General features: G+C 41.7%; 3 non-coding genes across 3 annotated transcripts; all 3 read left to right on the top strand.

The window, feature by feature from the left end:
* Positions 1-2,709: 2,709 nt before the first annotated feature.
* trnai-gau (transfer RNA isoleucine (anticodon GAU)) lies at positions 2,710-2,781 on the top strand. Its single transcript has one exon. It is a non-coding gene; the product is annotated as a tRNA-Ile (tRNA).
* Positions 2,782-4,478: 1,697 nt separating this feature from the next.
* On the top strand, positions 4,479-4,551 carry trnar-ccu (transfer RNA arginine (anticodon CCU)). The gene has a single exon. It is a non-coding gene; the product is annotated as a tRNA-Arg (tRNA).
* A 13,250-nt stretch (positions 4,552-17,801) lies between these two features.
* Positions 17,802-17,890, top strand: trnay-gua (transfer RNA tyrosine (anticodon GUA)). The gene is given in 2 exon segments: positions 17,802-17,838; positions 17,855-17,890. It is a non-coding gene; the product is annotated as a tRNA-Tyr (tRNA).
* The last annotated feature ends 2,262 nt before the right edge of the window (positions 17,891-20,152 follow it).

The following is a 20,152-nucleotide window of genomic DNA, read 5'->3' as shown; positions in this document are numbered from 1 at the left end:
CTAAGCCAGGGATTGTGGGTTCGAGTCCCATCTGAGGTGTGTAGCAGAGTGGCGCAGCGGAAGCGTGCTGGGCCCATAACCCAGAGGTCGATGAACCGAAACCATCCTCTGCTATGTATACATTTTCAAATCAAACTCAACATCTATCACTAAAAAAACCTGGAAAAGATGTTGTAACATTCATAGCATCACAATTGACACTTGACCAACTCTGAAAACCTTTCTACACACTCTTAATTCAAACTCGTTTGGTGTGCACACGAGTGTCCTCCAATGTCCACTTTTCTGATATAAGTAAGAAAAAAGAATTATTGTGTCAAAAGACTGAAATCTTTCACTTTTGTTCAATGGATGAGAGGATTGTTTACCCGATTTCTTTTAGATGTGTTTTTTATTTTGAATAGTCACGTTGATAAGGCACTGGCATCTTAAGCCAGGGATTGTGGGTTCAAGTCCCATCAGAGGTGTGTAGCAGAGTGGCGCAGCAGAAGCGTGCTGGGCCCATAACCCAAAGGTCGATGGACAGAAACCATTCTCTGCTATTTTATAACTTTTCAAATCAAACTCAACATCTCTCATTATAAAAACCTGGAAAAGATGATGTAACATTCATAGCATAACAATTGACACTTGACCAACTCTGAAAACCTTTCTACACACTCTTAATTCAAACTCGTTTGGTGTGCACACGAGTGTCCTCCAATGTCCTCTTTTCTGATATAAGTAAGAAAAAATAATTATTGTGTCAAAAGACTGAAATCTTTCACTTTTGATAAATGGATTAGAGGATCGTTTACCCGATTTCTTTTTATTAAGTATGTTATTTTGAATAGTCACGTGGAAAAGGCACTGGCCTCCTAAGCCAGGGATTGTGGGTTCGAGTCCCGTCTGAGGTGTGTAGCAGAGTGGCGCAGCAGAAGCATGCTGGGCCCATAACCCAAAGGTCGATGGACTGAAACCATCCTCTGCTATCTATAAATTTTCAAATCAAACTCAACATCTCTCATTATAAAAACCTGGAAAAGATGATGTAACATTCATAGCATAACAATTGACACTTGACCAACTCTGAAAACCTTTCTACACACTCTTAATTCAAACTCGTTTGGTGTGCACACGAGCGTCCTCCAATGTCCTCTTTTCTGATATAAGTAAGAAAAAATAATTATTGTGTCAAAAGACTGAAATCTTTCACTTTTGATAAATGGATTAGAGGATCGTTTACCCGATTTCTTTTTATTAAGTATGTTATTTTGAATAGTCACGTGGAAAAGGCACTGGCCTCCTAAGCCAGGGATTGTGGGTACAAATCCCATCTGAGGTGTGTAGCAGGGTGGCGCAGCGGAAGCGTGCTGGGCCCATAACCCAGAGGTCGATGGACCGAAACCATCCTCTGCTATTTTATAACTTTTCAAATCAAACTCAACATCTCTCATTATAAAAACCTGGAAAAGATGATGTAACATTCAGCATAATCACAATTAACACTTGACCAACTCTGAAAACCTTTCTACACACTCTTAATTCAAACTAGTTTGGTGTGCTCATGAGTGTTCTCCAATGTCCACTTTTCTGATATAAGTAAGAAAAAATTATTATTGTGTCAAAAGACTGAAATCTTTCACTTTTGTTAAATGGATTAGAGGATCGTTTACCCGATTTCTTTTTATTAAGTATGTTATTTTGAATAGTCACATGGATAAGGCACTGGCCTCCTAAGCCAGGGATTGTGGGTTCGAGACCCATCTGAGGTGTATAGCAGAGTGATGCAGCAGAAGAGCCTCAGAGCCCTAATGGGTAAGTCACTGGCCTCCTAAGCCAAGGATTGTGGGTTTTAGTCCTATCTGAGGTGTGTAGCAGAGCGGAGCAGCGGAGGCGTGCTGGGCCCATAACCCAGAGGTCGATGGACCGAAACCATCCTCTGCTATGTATAAATTTTCAAATCAAACTCAACATATCTCATTAAAAAAACCTGGAAAAGATGATGTAACATTCATAGCATCACAATTGACACTTGACCAACTCTGAAAGCCTTTCTACACACTCTTAATTCAAACTAGTTTGTTGTGCACACGAGTGTTCTCCAAAGTCCACTTTTCTGATATAAGTAAGAAAAAAGAATTATTGTGTCAAAAGACTGAAATCTTTCACTTTTGTTAAATGGATTAGAGGATCGTTTATCCGATTTCGTTTTATTTTGTATGTTATTTTGAATAGTCACGTGGATAAGGCACTGGCCTGCTAAGCCAGGGATTGTGGGTTCCAATCCCATCTGAGGTGTGTAGCAGAGTGGCGCGGCGGAAGCGTGCTGGGCCCATAACCCAGAGGTCGATGGACCGAAACCATCCTCTGCTATCTATAAATTTTCAAATCAAACTCAACATATCTCATTAAAAAAACCTGGAAAAGATGATGTAACATTCAGCATAATCACAATTAACACTTGACCAACTCTTAAAACCTTTCTGCACACTCTTAATTCAAACTCGTTTGGTGTGCTCATGAGTGTTCTCCAATGTCCACTTTTCTGATATAAGTAAAAAAAATAATTATTGTCAAAAGACTGAAATCTTTCACTTTTCTTAAATGGATGAGAGGATCGTTTACCCGATTTCTTTTAGTTGTGTTTTTTATTTTGAATAGTGACGTGGATAAGGCACTGGCCTCCTAAGCCAGGGATTGTGGGTTCGAGTCCCATCTGAGGTGTGTAGCAGAGTGGCGCAGCGGAAGCGTGCTGGGCTGATAACCCAGAGGTCGATGGACCGAAACCATCCTCTGCTATGTATAAATTTTCAAATCAAACTCAACATATCTCATTAAAAAAACCTGGAAAAGATGATGTAACATTCATAGCATCACAATTGACACTTGACCAACTCTGAAAACCTTTCTACACACTCTTAATTCAAACTCGTTTGGTGTGCACACGAGTGTCCTCCAATGTCCACTTTTCTCATATAAGTAAGAAAAAAGAATTATTGTGTCAAAAGACTGAAATCTTTCACTTTTGTTCAATGGATGAGAGGATCGTTTACCCGATTTCTTTTAGATGTGTTTTTTATTTTGAGTAGTCACGTTGATAAGGGTTAGCACCGTCGCCTCACAGCAAGAAGGTTCCAGGTTCAACACCCAGCTGGGGCCTTTCTGTGTGGAGTTTGCATGTTCTCCCCGTGTATGTGTGGGTTCTCTCCGGGTACTCCGGCTTCCTCCCACTGTCCAAAAAATCATGCATGTTAGGTTGATTGGCATCTCTAAATTGTCCTTAGGAGTGAGCGTGCATGGTTGTTTGTCTCGTATGTCTCTATGTGGCCCTGTGATGGACTGGCGGCCTGTCCAGGGTGTACCCCGCCTCTCGCCCATTGACTGCTGGGATAGGCTCCAGCCCACCCGCGACCCGATCGACGGATTCAGCGGTATAGATAATGGATGGATGGATGGACGTTGATAAGGCACTGGCCTCCAAAGCCAGGGATTGTGGGTTCGAGTCCCATCTGAGGTGTGTTGTAGAGTGATGCAGCAGAAGAACCTCAGTGGCCTAATGGATAAGGCATTGGCCTCCTCAGCCAGGGATTGTGGTTTCGAGTCCCATCAGAGGTGTGTAGTAGAGTGGCGCAGCGGAAGCATGTTGGGCCCATAACCCAGAGGTCGATGGACCGAAACCATCCTCTGCTATGTATAAATTTTCAAATCAAACTCAACATATCTTATTTAAAAAAACCTGGAAAAGATGATGTAACAGTCATAGCATCACAATTGACACTTGACCAACTCTGAAAGCCTTTCTACACACTCTTAATTCAAACTAGTTTGTTGTGCACATGAGTATTCTCCAAAGTCCACTTTTCTGATATAAGTAAGAAAAAACAATTATTCTGTCAAAAGACTCAAATCTTTCACTTTTGTTAAATGGATTAGAGGATCGTTTACCCGATTTCTTTAAGTTGTGTTTTTTATTTTGAATAGTCGCGTGGATAAGGCACTGGCCTCCTAAGCCAGGGATTGTGGGTTCAAGTCCCATCTGAGGTGTGTAGCAGAGTGGCGCAGCGGAAGCGTGCTGGGCCCATAACCCAGAGGTCGATGGACCGAAACCATCCTCTGCTATGTATAAATTTTCAAATCAAACTCAACATATCTCATTAAAAAAACCTGGAAAAGATGATGTAACATTCATAGCATCACAATTGACACTTGACCAACTCTGAAAGCCTTTCTACACACTCTTAATTCAAACTCGTTTGGTGTGCTCATGAGTGTCCTCCAATGTCCACTTTTCTGATATAAGTAAGAAAAAAGAATTATTGTGTCAAAAGACTGAAATCTTTCACTTTTGTCAATGGATGAGAGGATCGTTTACCCGATTTCTTTTAGTTGTGTTTTTTATTTTGAATAGTGACGTGGATAAGGAAATGGCCTCCAAAGCCAGGGATTGTGGGTTCGAGTCCCATCTGAGGTGTGTTGTAGAGTGATGCAGCAGAAGAGCCTCAGTGGCCTAATGGATAAGGCACTGGCCTCCTAAGCCAGGGATTGTGGGTTCGAGTCCCATCTGAGGTGTGTAGTAGAGTGGCGCAGCAAAAGTGTGTTGGACCCATAACCCAGAGGTAGATGGACTGAAACCATCCTCTGCTATGTATAAATTTTCAAATCAAACTCAACATCTCTCGTTAAAAAAACCTGGAAAAGATGATGTAAAATTCAGCATAATCACAATTGACCAACTCTGAAAACCTTTCTACACACTCTTAATTCAAACTAGTTTGGTGTGCTCATGAGTGTTCTCCAATGTCCACTTTTCTGATAAGTAAGAAAAAATAATTATTGTGTCAAAAGACTGAAATCTTTCACTTTTGTTCAATGGATGAGAGGATCGTTTACCCGATTTCTTTTAGTTGTGTTTTTTATTTTGAATAGTGACATGGATAAGGCACTGGCCTCCTAAGCCAGGGATTGTGGGTTCAAGTCCCATCAGAGGTGTGTAGCAGAGTGGCGCAGCGGAAGCGTGCTGGGCCCATAACCCAGAGGTCGATGGACCGAAACCATCCTCTGCTATCTATAAATTTTCAAATCAAACTCAACATATCTCATTAAAAAAACCTGGAAAAGATGATGTAACATTCAGCATAATCACAATTAACACTTGACCAACTCTGAAAACCTTTCTACACACTCTTAATTCAAACACGTTTTGTGTGCTCATGAGTGTTCTCCAATGTCCACTTTTCTGATATAAGTAAGAAAAAAGAATTATTGTGTCAAAAGACTGAAATCTTTCACTTTTGTTCAATGGATGAGAGGATCGTTTACCCGATTTCTTTTAGTTGTGTTTTTTATTTTGAATAGTGACGTGGATAAGGCACTGGCCTCCTAAGCCAGGGATTGTGGGTTCGAGTCCCATCTGAGGTTTGTAGCAGAGTGGCGCAGCGGAAGCGTGCTGGGCCCATAACCCAGAGGTCGATGAACCGAAACCATCCTCTGCTATGTATACATTTTCAAATCAAACTCAACATCTATCACTAAAAAAACCTGGAAAAGATGTTGTAACATTCATAGCATCACAATTGACACTTGACCAACTCTGAAAACCTTTCTACACACTCTTAATTCAAACTCGTTTGGTGTGCACACGAGTGTCCTCCAATGTCCACTTTTCTGATATAAGTAAGAAAAAAGAATTATTGTGTCAAAAGACTGAAATCTTTCACTTTTGTTCAATGGATGAGAGGATTGTTTACCCGATTTCTTTTAGATGTGTTTTTTATTTTGAATAGTCACGTTGATAAGGCACTGGCCTCCTAAGCCAGGGATTGTGGGTTCAAGTCCCATCAGAGGTGTGTAGCAGAGTGGCGCAGCAGAAGCGTGCTGGGCCCATAACCCAGAGGTCGATGGACAGAAACCATTCTCTGCTATTTTATAACTTTTCAAATCAAACTCAACATCTCTCATTATAAAAACCTGGAAAAGATGATGTAACATTCATAGCATAACAATTGACACTTGACCAACTCTGAAAACCTTTCTATACACTCTTAATTCAAACTCGTTTGGTGTGCACACGAGTGTCCTCCAATGTCCTCTTTTCTGATATAAGTAAGAAAAAATAATTATTGTGTCAAAAGACTGAAATCTTTCACTTTTGATAAATGGATTAGAGGATCGTTTACCCGATTTCTTTTTATTAAGTATGTTATTTTGAATAGTCACGTGGAAAAGGCACTGGCCTCCTAAGCCAGGGATTGTGGGTTCGAGTCCCATCTGAGGTGTGTAGCAGAGTGGCGCAGCAGAAGCATGCTGGGCCCATAACCCAAAGGTCGATGGACTGAAACCATCCTCTGCTATCTATAAATTTTCAAATCAAACTCAACATCTCTCATTATAAAAACCTGGAAAAGATGATGTAACATTCATAGCATAACAATTGACACTTGACCAACTCTGAAAACCTTTCTACACACTCTTAATTCAAACTCGTTTGGTGTGCACACGAGCGTCCTCCAATGTCCTCTTTTCTGATATAAGTAAGAAAAAATAATTATTGTGTCAAAAGACTGAAATCTTTCACTTTTGATAAATGGATTAGAGGATCGTTTACCCGATTTCTTTTTATTAAGTATGTTATTTTGAATAGTCACGTGGATAAGGCACTGGCCTCCTAAGCCAGGGATTGTGGGTACAAATCCCATCTGAGGTGTGTAGCAGAGTGGCGCAGCGGAAGCGTGCTGGGCCCATAACCCAGAGGTCGATGGACCGAAACCATCCTCTGCTATTTTATAACTTTTCAAATCAAACTCAACATCTCTCATTATAAAAACCTGGAAAAGATGATGTAACATTCAGCATAATCACAATTAACACTTGACCAACTCTGAAAACCTTTCTACACACTCTTAATTCAAACTAGTTTGGTGTGCTCATGAGTGTTCTCCAATGTCCACTTTTCTGATATAAGTAAGAAAAAATTATTATTGTGTCAAAAGACTGAAATCTTTCACTTTTGTTAAATGGATTAGAGGATCGTTTACCCGATTTCTTTTTATTAAGTATGTTATTTTGAATAGTCACATGGATAAGGCACTGGCCTCCTAAGCCAGGGATTGTGGGTTCGAGACCCATCTGAGGTGTATAGCAGAGTGATGCAGCAGAAGAGCCTCAGAGCCCTAATGGATAAGTCACTGGCCTCCTAAGCCAGGGATTGTGGGTTTTAGTCCTATCTGAGGTGTGTAGCAGAGCGGAGCAGCGGAGGTGTGCTGGGCCCATAACCCAGAGGTCGATGGACCGAAACCATCCTCTGCTATGTATAAATTTTCAAATCAAACTCAACATATCTCATTAAAAAAACCTGGAAAAGATGATGTAACATTCATAGCATCACAATTGACACTTGACCAACTCTGAAAGCCTTTCTACACACTCTTAATTCAAACTAGTTTGTTGTGCACATGAGTGTTCTTCAAAGTCCACTTTTCTGATATAAGTAAGAAAAAAGAATTATTGTGTCAAAAGACTGAAATCTTTCACTTTTGTTAAATGGATTAGAGGATCGTTTATCCGATTTCGTTTTATTTTGTATGTTATTTTGAATAGTCACGTGGATAAGGCACTGGCCTGCTAAGCCAGGGATTGTGGGTTCCAATCCCATCTGAGGTGTGTAGCAGAGTGGCGCGGCGGAAGCGTGCTGGGCCCATAACCCAGAGGTCGATGGACCGAAACCATCCTCTGCTATCTATAAATTTTCAAATCAAACTCAACATATCTCATTAAAAAAACCTGGAAAAGATGATGTAACATTCAGCATAATCACAATTAACACTTGACCAACTCTTAAAACCTTTCTGCACACTCTTAATTCAAACTCGTTTGGTGTGCTCATGAGTGTTCTCCAATGTCCACTTTTCTGATATAAGTAAAAAAAATAATTATTGTCAAAAGACTGAAATCTTTCACTTTTGTTAAATGGATGAGAGGATCGTTTACCCGATTTCTTTTAGTTGTGTTTTTTATTTTGAATAGTGACGTGGATAAGGCACTGGCCTCCTAAGCCAGGGATTGTGGGTTCGAGTCCCATCTGAGGTGTGTAGCAGAGTGGCGCAGCGGAAGCGTGCTGGGCTGATAACCCAGAGGTCGAAGGACCGAAACCATCCTCTGCTATGTATAAATTTTCAAATCAAACTCAACATATCTTATTTAAAAAAACCTGGAAAAGATGATGTAACATTCATAGCATCACAATTGACACTTGACCAACTCTGAAAACCTTTCTACACACTCTTAATTCAAACTCGTTTGGTGTGCACACGAGTGTCCTCCAATGTCCACTTTTCTCATATAAGTAAGAAAAAAGAATTATTGTGTCAAAAGACTGAAATCTTTCACTTTTGTTCAATGGATGAGAGGATCGTTTACCCGATTTCTTTTAGATGTGTTTTTTATTTTGAGTAGTCACGTTGATAAGGGTTAGCACCGTCGCCTCACAGCAAGAAGGTTCCAGGTTCAACACCCAGCTGGGGCCTTTCTGTGTGGAGTTTGCATGTTCTCCCCGTGTATGTGTGGGTTCTCTCCGGGTACTCTGGCTTCCTCCCACTGTCCAAAAAATCATGCATGTTAGGTTGATTGGCATCTCTAAATTGTCCTTAGGAGTGAGCGTGCATGGTTGTTTGTCTCGTATGTCTCTATGTGGCCCTGTGATGGACTGGCGGCCTGTCCAGGGTGTACCCCGCCTCTCGCCCATTGACTGCTGGGATAGGCTCCAGCCCACCCGCGACCCGATCGACGGATTCAGCGGTATAGATAATGGATGGATGGATGGACGTTGATAAGGCACTGGCCTCCAAAGCCAGGGATTGTGGGTTCGAGTCCCATCTGAGGTGTGTTGTAGAGTGATGCAGCAGAAGAACCTCAGTGGCTTAATGGATAAGGCATTGGCCTCCTCAGCCAGGGATTGTGGTTTCGAGTCCCATCAGAGGTGTGTAGTAGAGTGGCGCAGCGGAAGCATGTTGGGCCCATAACCCAGAGGTCGATGGACCGAAACCATCCTCTGCTATGTATAAATTTTCAAATCAAACTCAACATATCTTATTTAAAAAAACCTGGAAAAGATGATGTAACAGTCATAGCATCACAATTGACACTTGACCAACTCTGAAAGCCTTTCTACACACTCTTAATTCAAACTAGTTTGTTGTGCACATGAGTATTCTCCAAAGTCCACTTTTCTGATATAAGTAAGAAAAAACAATTATTCTGTCAAAAGACTCAAATCTTTCACTTTTGTTAAATGGATTAGAGGATCGTTTACCCGATTTCTTTAAGTTGTGTTTTTTATTTTGAATAGTCGCGTGGATAAGGCACTGGCCTCCTAAGCCAGGGATTGTGGGTTCAAGTCCCATCTGAGGTGTGTAGCAGAGTGGCGCAGTGGAAGCGTGCTGGGCCCATAACCCAGAGGTCGATGGACCAAAACCATCCTCTGCTATGTATAAATTTTCAAATCAAACTCAACATATCTCATCAAAAAAACCTGGAAAAGATGATGTAACATTCATAGCATCACAATTGACACTTGACCAACTCTGAAAGCCTTTCTACACACTCTTAATTCAAACTCGTTTGGTGTGCACACGAGTGTCCTCCAATGTCCACTTTTCTCATATAAGTAAGAAAAAAGAATTATTGTGTCAAAAGACTGAAATCTTTCACTTTTGTTCAATGGATGAGAGGATCGTTTACCCGATTTCTTTTAGATGTGTTTTTTATTTTGAGTAGTCACGTTGATAAGGGTTAGCACCGTCGCCTCACAGCAAGAAGGTTCCAGGTTCAACACCCAGCTGGGGCCTTTCTGTGTGGAGTTTGCATCTTCTCCCCGTGTATGTGTGGGTTCTCTCCGGGTACTCCGGCTTCCTTCCACTGTCCAAAAAATCATGCATGTTAGGTTGATTGGCATCTCTAAATTGTCCTTATGAGTGAGCGTGCATGGTTGTTTGTCTCGTATGTCTCTATGTGGCCCTGTGATGGACTGGCGGCCTGTCCAGGGTGTACCCCGCCTCTCGCCCATTGACTGCTGGGATAGGCTCCAGCCCACCCGCGACCCGATCGACGGATTCAGCGGTATAGATAATGGATGGATGGATGGACGTTGATAAGGCTCTGGCCTCCAAAGCCAGGGATTGTGGGGTCGAGTCCCATCTGAGGTGTGTTGTAGAGTGATACAGCAGAAGAACCTCAGTGGCCTAATGGATAAGGCATTGGCCTCCTCAGCCAGGGATTGTGGTTTCGAGTCCCATCTGAGGTGTGTAGTAGAGTGGCGCAGCGGAAGCATGTTGGGCCCATAACCCAGAGGTCGATGGACCGAAACCATCCTCTGCTATGTATAAATTTTCAAATCAAACTCAACATATCTTATTTAAAAAAACCTGGAAAAGATGATGTAACAGTCATAGCATCACAATTGACACTTGACCAACTCTGAAAACCTTTCTACACACTCTTAATTCAAACTTGTTTGGTGTGCTCACGAGTGTCCTCCAATGTCCACTTTTCTCATATAAGTAAGAAAAAAGAATTATTGTGTCAAAAGACTGAAATCTTTCACTTTTGTTCAATGGATGAGAGGATCGTTTACCCGATTTCTTTTAGATGTGTTTTTTATTTTGAATAGTCACGTTGATAAGGCACTGGCCTCCAAAGCCAGGGATTGTGGGTTCGAGTCCCATCTGAGGTGTGTAGTAGAGTGGCGCAGTGGAAGCATGTTGGGCCCATAACCCAGAGGTCGATGGACCGAAACCATCCTCTGCTATGTATTAATTTTCAAATCAAACTCAACATATCTCATTAAAAAAACCTGGAAAAGATGATGTAACATTCATAGCATCACAATTGACACTTGACCAACTCTGAAAGCCTTTCTACACACTCTTAATTCAAACTCGTTTGGTGTGCTCACGAGTGTTCTCCAATGTCCACTTTTCTGATATAAGTAAGAAAAAATTATTATTGTGTCAAAAGACTGAAATCTTTCACTTTTGTAAAATAGATTAGAGGATTGTTAACGCGATTTCTTTGGAAAAGATTATGTAACATTCAGCATAATCACAATTAACACTTGACCAACTCTGAAAGCCTTACTACACACTCTTAATTCAAACTCGTTTGGTGTGCTCACGAGTGTTCTCCAATGTCCACTTTTCTGATATAAGTAAGAAAAAATTATAATTGTGTCAAAAGACTGAAATCTTTCACTTTTGTAAAATAGATTAGAGGATTGTTAACGCGATTTCTTTGGAAAAGATTATGTAACATTCAGCATAATCACAATTAACACTTGACCAACTCTGAAAACCTTTCCACACTCTTAATTCAAACTAGTTTGGTGTGCTCATGAGTGTCCTCCAATGTCCACTTTTCTGATATAAGTAAGAAAAAATAATTATTGTGTCAAAAGACTGAAATCTTTCACTTTTGTTAAATGGATTAGAGGATCGTTTACCCGATTTCTTTTTATTAAGTATGTTATTTTGAACAGTCACGTGGATAAGGCACTGGCCTCCTAAGCCAGGGATTGTGGGTTCAAATCCCATCTGAGGTGTGTAGCAGAGTGGCGCAGCAGAAGCGTGCTGGGCCCATAACCAAAAGGTCGATGGACCGAAACCATCCTCTGCCATCTATAATTTTCCAAATCAAACTCAACATATCTCATTAAAAAAACCTGGAAAAGATGATGTAACATTCAGCATAATCACAATTAACACTTGACCAACTCTGAAAACCTTTCCACACTCTTAATTCAAACTCGTTTGGTGTGCACATGAGTGTCCTCCAAAGTCCACTTTTCTGATATAAGTAAGAAAAAATAATTATTGTGTCAAAAGACTGAAATCTTTCAATTTTGTCAAATGGATTAGAGGATCGTTTACCCGATTTCTTTAAGTTGTGTTTTTTATTTTGGATAGTCACGTGGATAAGGCACTGGTCTCCTAAGCCAGGGATTGTGAGTTCGAGTCCCATCTGACGTGTATAGCAGAGTGATGCAGCAGAAGAGCCTCAGTGGCCTAATGGATAAGGTACTGGCCTCCTAAGCCAGGGATTGTGGGTTTTAGTCCCATCAGAGGTGTATAGCAGAGTGGCGCAGCAGGAGCGTGCTGGGCTCATAACCCAGAGGTCGATGGACCGAAACCATCCTCTGCTATGTATAAATTTTCAAATCAAACTCAACATCTCTCATTAAAAAAAACCTGGAAAAGATGATTTAACATTCAGCAATATCACAATTAACAATTGACCAACTCTGAAAACCTTTCTACACACTCTTAATTCAAACTAGTTTGGTGTGCTCATGAGTGTTCTCCAATGTCCACTTTTCTGATATAAGTAAGAAAAAATAATTATTGTGTCAAAAGACTGAAATCTTTCACTTTTGTTAAATGGATTAGAGGATCGTTTACCCGATTTCTTTTTATTAAGTATGTTATTTTGAATAGTGACGTGGAAAAGGCACTGGCCTCCTAAGCCAGGGATTGTGGGTTCAAATCGCATCTGAGGTGTGTAGCAGAGTGGCTCAGCATAAGCGTGCTGGGCCCATAACCCAAAGGTCGATGGACCGAAACCATCCTCTGCTATCTATAAATTTTCAAATCAAACTCAACATATCTCATTAAAAAAACCTGGAAAAGATGATGTAACATTCAGCATAATCACAATTAACACTTGACCAACTCTGAAAACCTTTCTACACACTCTTAATTCAAACTAGTTTGGTGTGCTCATGAGTGTTCTCCAATGTCCACTTTTCTGATATAAGTAAGAAAAAATTATTTTTGTGTCAAAAGACTGAAATCTTTCACTTTTGTTAAATGGATTAGAGGATCGTTTACCCGATTTCTTTTTATTAAGTATGTTATTTTGAATAGTGACATGGATAAGGCACTGGCCTCCTAAGCCAGGGATTGTGGGTTCAAGTCCCATCAGAGTTGTGTAGTAGAGTGGCGCAGCGGAAGCGTGCTGGGCCCATAACCCAGGGGTTGATGGACTGAAACCATCCTCTGCTATGTACAAATTTTCAAATCAAACTCAACATCTCTCATTAAAAAAACCTGGAAAAGATAATGTAAAATTCAGCATAATCACAATTAACAATTGACCAACTCTGAAACCATTTCTACACACTCTTAATTCAAACTCGTTTCGTGTGCTCACGAGTGTTCTTCAAAGTCCACTTTTCTGATATAAGTAAGAAAAAATAATTATTGTGTCAAAAGACTGAAATCTTTCACTTTTGTTAAATGGATGAGAGGATCGTTTACCCGATTTCTTTTAGTTTTGTTTTTTATTTTGAATAGTCACGTGGATAAAGCACTGTCCTCCTAAGCCAGGGATTTTGGGTTCGAGACCCATCTGAGGTGTATAGCTGAGTGATGCAGCAGAAGAGCCTCAGTGGCCTAATGGATAAGGTACTGGCCTCCTAAGCCAGGGATTGTGGGTTTTAGTCCCATCAGAGGTGTGTAGCAGAGTGGATGCAGCAGAAGTGTGCTGGGCCCATAACCCAGAGGTCAATTCACCGTTTTCAGCCAAAAGTCGTTAGCCTGGAGGAGAGTGGGGCATATGGTATCGCCGCTACAAAACGCTATTTTTACACCTCTTCTACAGCTCCAAACAACATAACACTTACGTGGTAGTGAGTAGAGGGTCCCTAAATCCAAACAGAAGTGTCCCGAGGTCTTCATGTGGTCGGATAGAGAGTCCAGAATGAATTTAATCAAGCCAGTATCTTTCCGGAAATGCTCCTGCTGCAGCTGGCATCTTCAGCGTAAAGTCCGTATAGTAGAGAGCCGAGTGTGGAGTAACACGCTCTGGAAATTCACAATTTCGTTGCCGTTTTTTTTTACAAACATTGTCCAGTATTTCTTTCGAAAGTGAAATGAAGTTGTATGCAACAGCAAAGCCTAGCTTACTAACAGGTTGGAATTTTATAAAATGTCACGTGACCTTACGTCTCGCGTGACCTAGCCTCCTGTTTACTGAAGACGTCTTTTGCGTGACTGGAGTGACCATCACAGAAGAAGGAGAGGTGTGTGAGCAGATTGTTGAACAAACAGCGGAGCAAACTTTTGGAGTTATGGTGCGTGTTTGTTCCCATCCTGGCTTTCGAAAGAAATACTGGACTATGTTTGTAAAAAAAAACGGCAACGAAATTGTGAATTTCCAGAGCGTGTTACTCCACACTCGGCTCTCTACTATACGGACTTTACGCTGAAGATGCCAGCTGCAGCAGGAGCATTTCCGGAAAGATACTGGCTTTATTAAATTCATTCTGGACTCTCTATCCGACCACATGAAGACCTCGGGACACTTTGGTTTGGATTTAGGGACCCTCTACTCACTACCACGTAAGTGTTATGTTGTTTGGAGCTGTAGAAGAGGTGTAAAAATAGCGTTTTGTAGCGGCGATACCATATGCCCCACTCTCCTCCAGGCTAACGACTTTTGGCTGAAAACGGTGAAATCAAAATTCTCAAAACACATCAGAATTAAATTATTTTGATGTCAACTCAACGTATGTACTCCCAACATCCCGTAAATTGACCTAAAGTGCATTTTACTTTGGATTATCCCTTTAATTCAAACTAGTTTGGTGTTAGTGCTGGGCGGTATGACCAAAAATACATATCACGGTATTTTTTCACGGTATCACGGTTCCACGGTATATCACGGTATTTTTTTTCATGCATAATTAGGTGTTCACAGCATTTTCTACAGATTGAGAACAGAATTACTGCAGTAGATTAACTCAGGATGGTCTATTTTACCGTCATAGAATAACGCCCCACAAAATGATGCTGTTTACAAAGAAGTGCTACTCATGATTCTAATGAAGTGAGGAATCGGAATGCAAACACAATTGCAGTCAAAATACAGAACTTTTACTGTGCGTCTTGAAGTGACATTTGGCTCGACTTTTCTTTTGCTTTCCCCGTGTTACCTGCTGATGTGGCGGGTGCTGACCTTAACTTCATGCATTCTTGATATTCTAAGACATGCTTACGGCTAAGGTGATGGAGCAAATTGCTCGTGTTGCCACCTCCAGTGACAACTGTAGCCCAACAACACTTGCATAAAATGGTTGTTTGGTCGACGTCGTATTTTTTTAAACCAAAAAACTTCCAAACTGCAGACACGGTGTTCTCTTGATTTGTGCTACTTCGTCGAGAAATGCTACCGCCGCAAAAACCGATAGGCTTGTCTATCGATTTGTGCTACCCTATCAAAAAATGCTACTTTATGGTTTTCTACCTCTGTATATCAAATAAAGTACGTTTTTTTTGTCTCTCATGTGTGTAATTATAAAAAGTGTAGTGAAATTGATTTATTTAAGAGGGTAGCACATTTTGATAATCCAATAACACGCTGTCAAATAATGCTCCCCCTGTTCTCAATGCATTCATGACAATGATGGAGCAGAGTCACCTAAATAAAGACAGAAGTGTCCATCAGAAAGGTACTTGTGAACTGTAGTCCAGTTTTCTTCCATTCCTAAAAACAGCATCGCTGTTATTAATTAATGTTTTTATATAGAAGAGAAAAATTGTGTATTTATTGTGAGAGAGAAAAGCCGCTGCCTCTTGGATAACGTAACTTTCATAGGCACCTTCCACTTATTCAACATGCTCAAATATGCGTCATATTTCAGACACCCCATTTGTGCATGTTAAGCTAACTGCTTGTTAATACGATAAGTGTTTTATTACTTTGCATGTCTTCCAAAAGAGAAAATAATCAGGATTTTGAGGATGTTACAGTTACACACCAAGACGCAGGGTAGCAAAACATTATAGGCGTGAAAACGAAACTTAGAAAATCGGCTCGGCGCATGCGCAAAACCACAAAGTAGCAATTCTCGACAAGTAGGAGAAATCGACAGAACACCGGCTCCTTTTTTTGGCACAAGTTCTTCTGTGTCAGCATGTTCTACTAGTTCTGCAGCTTCGATTTCGGAACTTTCCATGTCTATCCTATCCACCTTCACCTTCGCGTAACGCAAGTGCTTATTACCACCTCGCACCCAGACAGTAAACATGCGTGTTTAGAAGCGCAACACTGAAAAGGGTCCCGTCTCAAACAATGTCGCGCGACGCAGCGTTCCCCCCGTTGTGTAATCAAATACACCGGTATGGCGGTATATTATAGATTCATATCATAATGAAATTATAAACCGGTATTCGGTGTGAACCGGTATACCGCCCAGCACTAACTGGGAGGTTTAGGTCCCCCAAAAAGAGGCAGGAATTTACCCCTGGGGTGGAAAGTGTGAAGCGTCATGCCTTAACAACCACAGCCCCATCTGCCCAATGGCCAGACTGCTGCCGCCTAGTGGAGCCCATCTTTGTTCGCCTCTGCAGGATCCATCGTAGTCCAAAAAAAAGAGGGACAGGCACATTCTCAAGATGGGATCTGATCCTTCAGGACTACAGAAAGATCAGGCAGCTCATTTTAGCAAACAGAGCGATCATGCAGCAGACTACCTTGCAGCTGGTGGATGTGAGCTACACCACCCTGGTTCAGTGGCACAATCAAAGGGTGAAAAGGCAGGAAACGGCTGTGGTGCAACAAGGGCTAAACCTTCCAAGCCGGTTTTCTGTAGCTGCTGACCCACTTCTCCCCGCCAATATACGTCCCCATTATGCCATACCACATTCAGAACCAATACATATTTACAGTTTACCACCTAACACTGTGGGACAGGCCAAATTAAAAAGAAAGCTGCAATTTACAGATGATACAAATCCACCAGGACAGCAGCAGCTTCTCCCTGCTCCACCCAAAAGGCCTCAGGTAATGACAATTGCTCCAGTGGCCTCACAGGTTCGTGTTATCCCCTCTACTCTACAGACACAGAGTTTTTGGACGTTCTCTGCCACTCCTCCACATGCTCCTGCTCTGGCTCCTGTTTTGGTCCCTCCTCTGGCCCCTGCTCCGGCTCCCATAGCAGGCTCCACTCACCCTAATAGAGCACCCTGAAAACTGACCCGCAAAGTTTTACACAACACGTGCAAAAAATGCGGGCAGTTCAGAATTGCTGAAACAGGACACAGCCAATATAGAGGGCAAATTTACTGTCCCTCTGGTGAAACTCTAACTAAAGAGCAGTGGCTGGAAGAAATTAAAAAGAAGACATAAGTATGTACTCATTTATACTTTTTTAGCATTTACAAACTTTTTTTTATTGTATATAGTTACTGCTGTTTCAGACCTCTCAATCTTTTAATTTATTTCACAGAGGGTTATTCATCTTATTTAGTGATGATACTACTTGTTTTTTGTTATTGTGATTGTGTACAAAGTCCAACTGTTTAAAATTTGTTGCAAGTAAATGCTAAGTTTGTTCACAGTTTTTAGTTTTTTTGAGGTTAAAAAATGGTTTAATTCACTCTTTTTGTTGTTGACAAATAAATATTTGGTTCTTTAAAAACAGATAAGGTCTATGATCTTTTACTGTGAATAAATATGAGCTGCTATTGATTCTGAAATATTAGTAATAATTTTATGCATAAACTAGGAACAATTTATCACTCACTTCACTCAGAAAGTGCATTAGGAAATTTACATACTTTATATACTTTTACATACTTTAAAACAATACTATAGTTTGAGCCGTTTCATTAAAACATAGTATGCGACTGTTGGGATCGAACTCTCAACTCTGGGATCAGCCGCTTTCTTCTTCCTCTTTCTTTCCCCGTCCCTTAACAGACATGATACGTATCTTAAGCCTGGTTTCATGCATTCATACAGGATTCATGAAAAGGATGTTGGCTTTGCTCCCTTCGATAGCTCAGTTGGTAGAGCGGAGGACTGTAGGTGCCCAACAACAGTTATCCTTAGGTCGCTGGTTCAATTCCGGCTCGAATGATGTGCCAAGCTTTTGTGCACAGAGGCTCTTTTTGGCCAACTCCGAAACTCCTTTCAAAGCTTTTGGAATATGCTGTTTTACGAAAGACTGTTCTACTCTCTATCAGATGTGCTAAGGGCTAGTGGCGCAATGGATAAAGCGTCTGACTACGGATCAGAAGATTCTAGGTTCAACTCCTGGCTAGCTCGGCACGCTGGTTTTAGCCTCTCACTTCTCCCACACCTATACAACAGGATCGCTTTAAACCTTCCACTCCCTGGGTATCCCAGCTCACTTACGCCCCAAAGATACCTCACAGTGTGTCGTCTTGCAACACATGTAGCTGACCCCACACCGTAAGGAAAGCTCGTCTTCCTCTTTATCTCTGCTGTCAATGATTTTGCTCCAAACACAAAAAAAAAACATGCCTGCCAGCCACATGCCGCAGAGCTACATATGCTATCCTTGGGATACTGAAGTGAATTTGATAGAGAGGAGAATCGCCGAACCGGTGTAAAAAACGAGTGATGAAGGAGTCTGCTGACAAGAACTCAGTCGAACAAAAGAACTTTTTATTTCTGTCGTCAGGTTCGTGTCTAATTTACAGAAAGATGCATCTTCTGGAGAAAGTCTGTGTCCAATTGCCCTATGAAATCCTTTCTGCTCTTGGAGAGATAGTCCCTTACTTTTAAAGAAGATTCAAGGCCAATTGTCCAGGCGTTAAGCCAAAAGATATGGTCTGACTGTACGAATGTCTCATATCAAATCTTATTTGGTAGTGCAAGGGCTTGTTTTTCAGTGTATCTCAGTGTCTTGCACGGAGACGCGCGGAGGCGTCTTGAAATTAACCAGTTGTGGACTCATTAAACTCTGGTTCGTCCATTTTGTCTGTGGACTCAATGGCCCTCATTTATCAAACTTGCGTAAGACGAAAAACGTGCGTAGGTCGTGTGTACGTTCTTTTCTGCGCAAAGGTTGGCATTTATCAAATCCATCGTGAGCGCAGGAAAGATGAAATCGCCACGACAGGTCTGAGGCCGTGTACGCACTTTTCCATTTTGACTTGCGGTGACTGCAATACAGCAGCGTCACTAGTGCGTGCTCAGGAGTCGCAACAAATCCCTAGGTTAAAATTACAGACTTATCACTTTAAAGAAGGCCCATGTTTTATTTGACTTCAACATAAATATAAACATAAACATAAACGCAAATTAAATAAATTAAACAAGTACAACTCCGTAATCGGAAGAGTGATGGCTCATTATTCAACCGTGCACCCTCACACCGAACAGGAGAGGGGCTTTAACACTGCGCATTCGCGCACGCGTGCCACTGTGGAGAGGTGTATAGGGCTCCTAAAGCTGGATCTGTCTCTCGGCTGCGGGGGGAACCCTATCCGCCCGAAAAGGTATGCAATATTATTATTGCATGCGGGGATCTCCATAACATTGCCCAAAAAAATGGAGTGCCATTTCCAGATGTACATCCAGAGGACCCCGCACCCAGAGATCCCTACCACCAGCCTGCACAGCCAAGAGCGCTCAGGAGGAGAGAGGAACTTATTCAGCTATTCTGACTTTCGGTAAGCATTCTGTTATTCAAGGAAAAAAGAAAGGAGAACAAGGATTTCTTTCAGCATTTATTCTGTGACTTCAGTGTTTCATTTATGTCTTTCAATGTACTGTCGATAGATTGCATGGTGTGTGTTAAAGCCATCATCCACTTCACGATCTCTGTTTGTCTTTCTAGGACCTCTGTGGTCAACACGGCTGGCCGGTGTGACGCTGCAGACCTGGGGGCAGAGGCAGAGGCTTCGGATATTGACGGGCCGCGTATTCGTTGCGCGGGTCAGGTAGCCCGGATGCCACTTCGGATTCATCTGTGAATGAAAAATATTAGTTTGATTAGGAACCTCATTTGTGTTGAAAATTAAAGCAACTGTTTTATTTAAACGTCTTGGGTGTGCAGTCATTCTCACCATTCTCCAGCTCTAGCATGGGCGCATCAGTGTCAAGTTTCCCTGGCACGCCTGATGAGGACGTAGCTCCGATCACGCCAGCCAACATCACTTCACATTTACAGAACAGATGTTTTCTCTGCAGAACAGAAGAAGCCACCCGCCAACCCCCCCCCCCCCCCCCGCCCCCACCCCCCCGCCCCACCCCCATCCCCGTTTGTGACATGCTGCGTCGGAGAGCTGCGACCTTCTTTTTTGGCCAATTTCATATCGGACCACTTCTTCCTGATTTTACTGGAGAAAAAGTAAAACATCGCTCAATTTTA

The sequence above is a fragment of the Odontesthes bonariensis genome, chromosome 8, assembly GCF_027942865.1.
Source record: "Odontesthes bonariensis isolate fOdoBon6 chromosome 8, fOdoBon6.hap1, whole genome shotgun sequence".
NCBI lineage: Eukaryota > Metazoa > Chordata > Actinopteri > Atheriniformes > Atherinopsidae > Odontesthes > Odontesthes bonariensis.
Note: the sequence above shows the minus strand (reverse complement) of the source record. Positions and strands in the feature narration are given on the sequence as shown.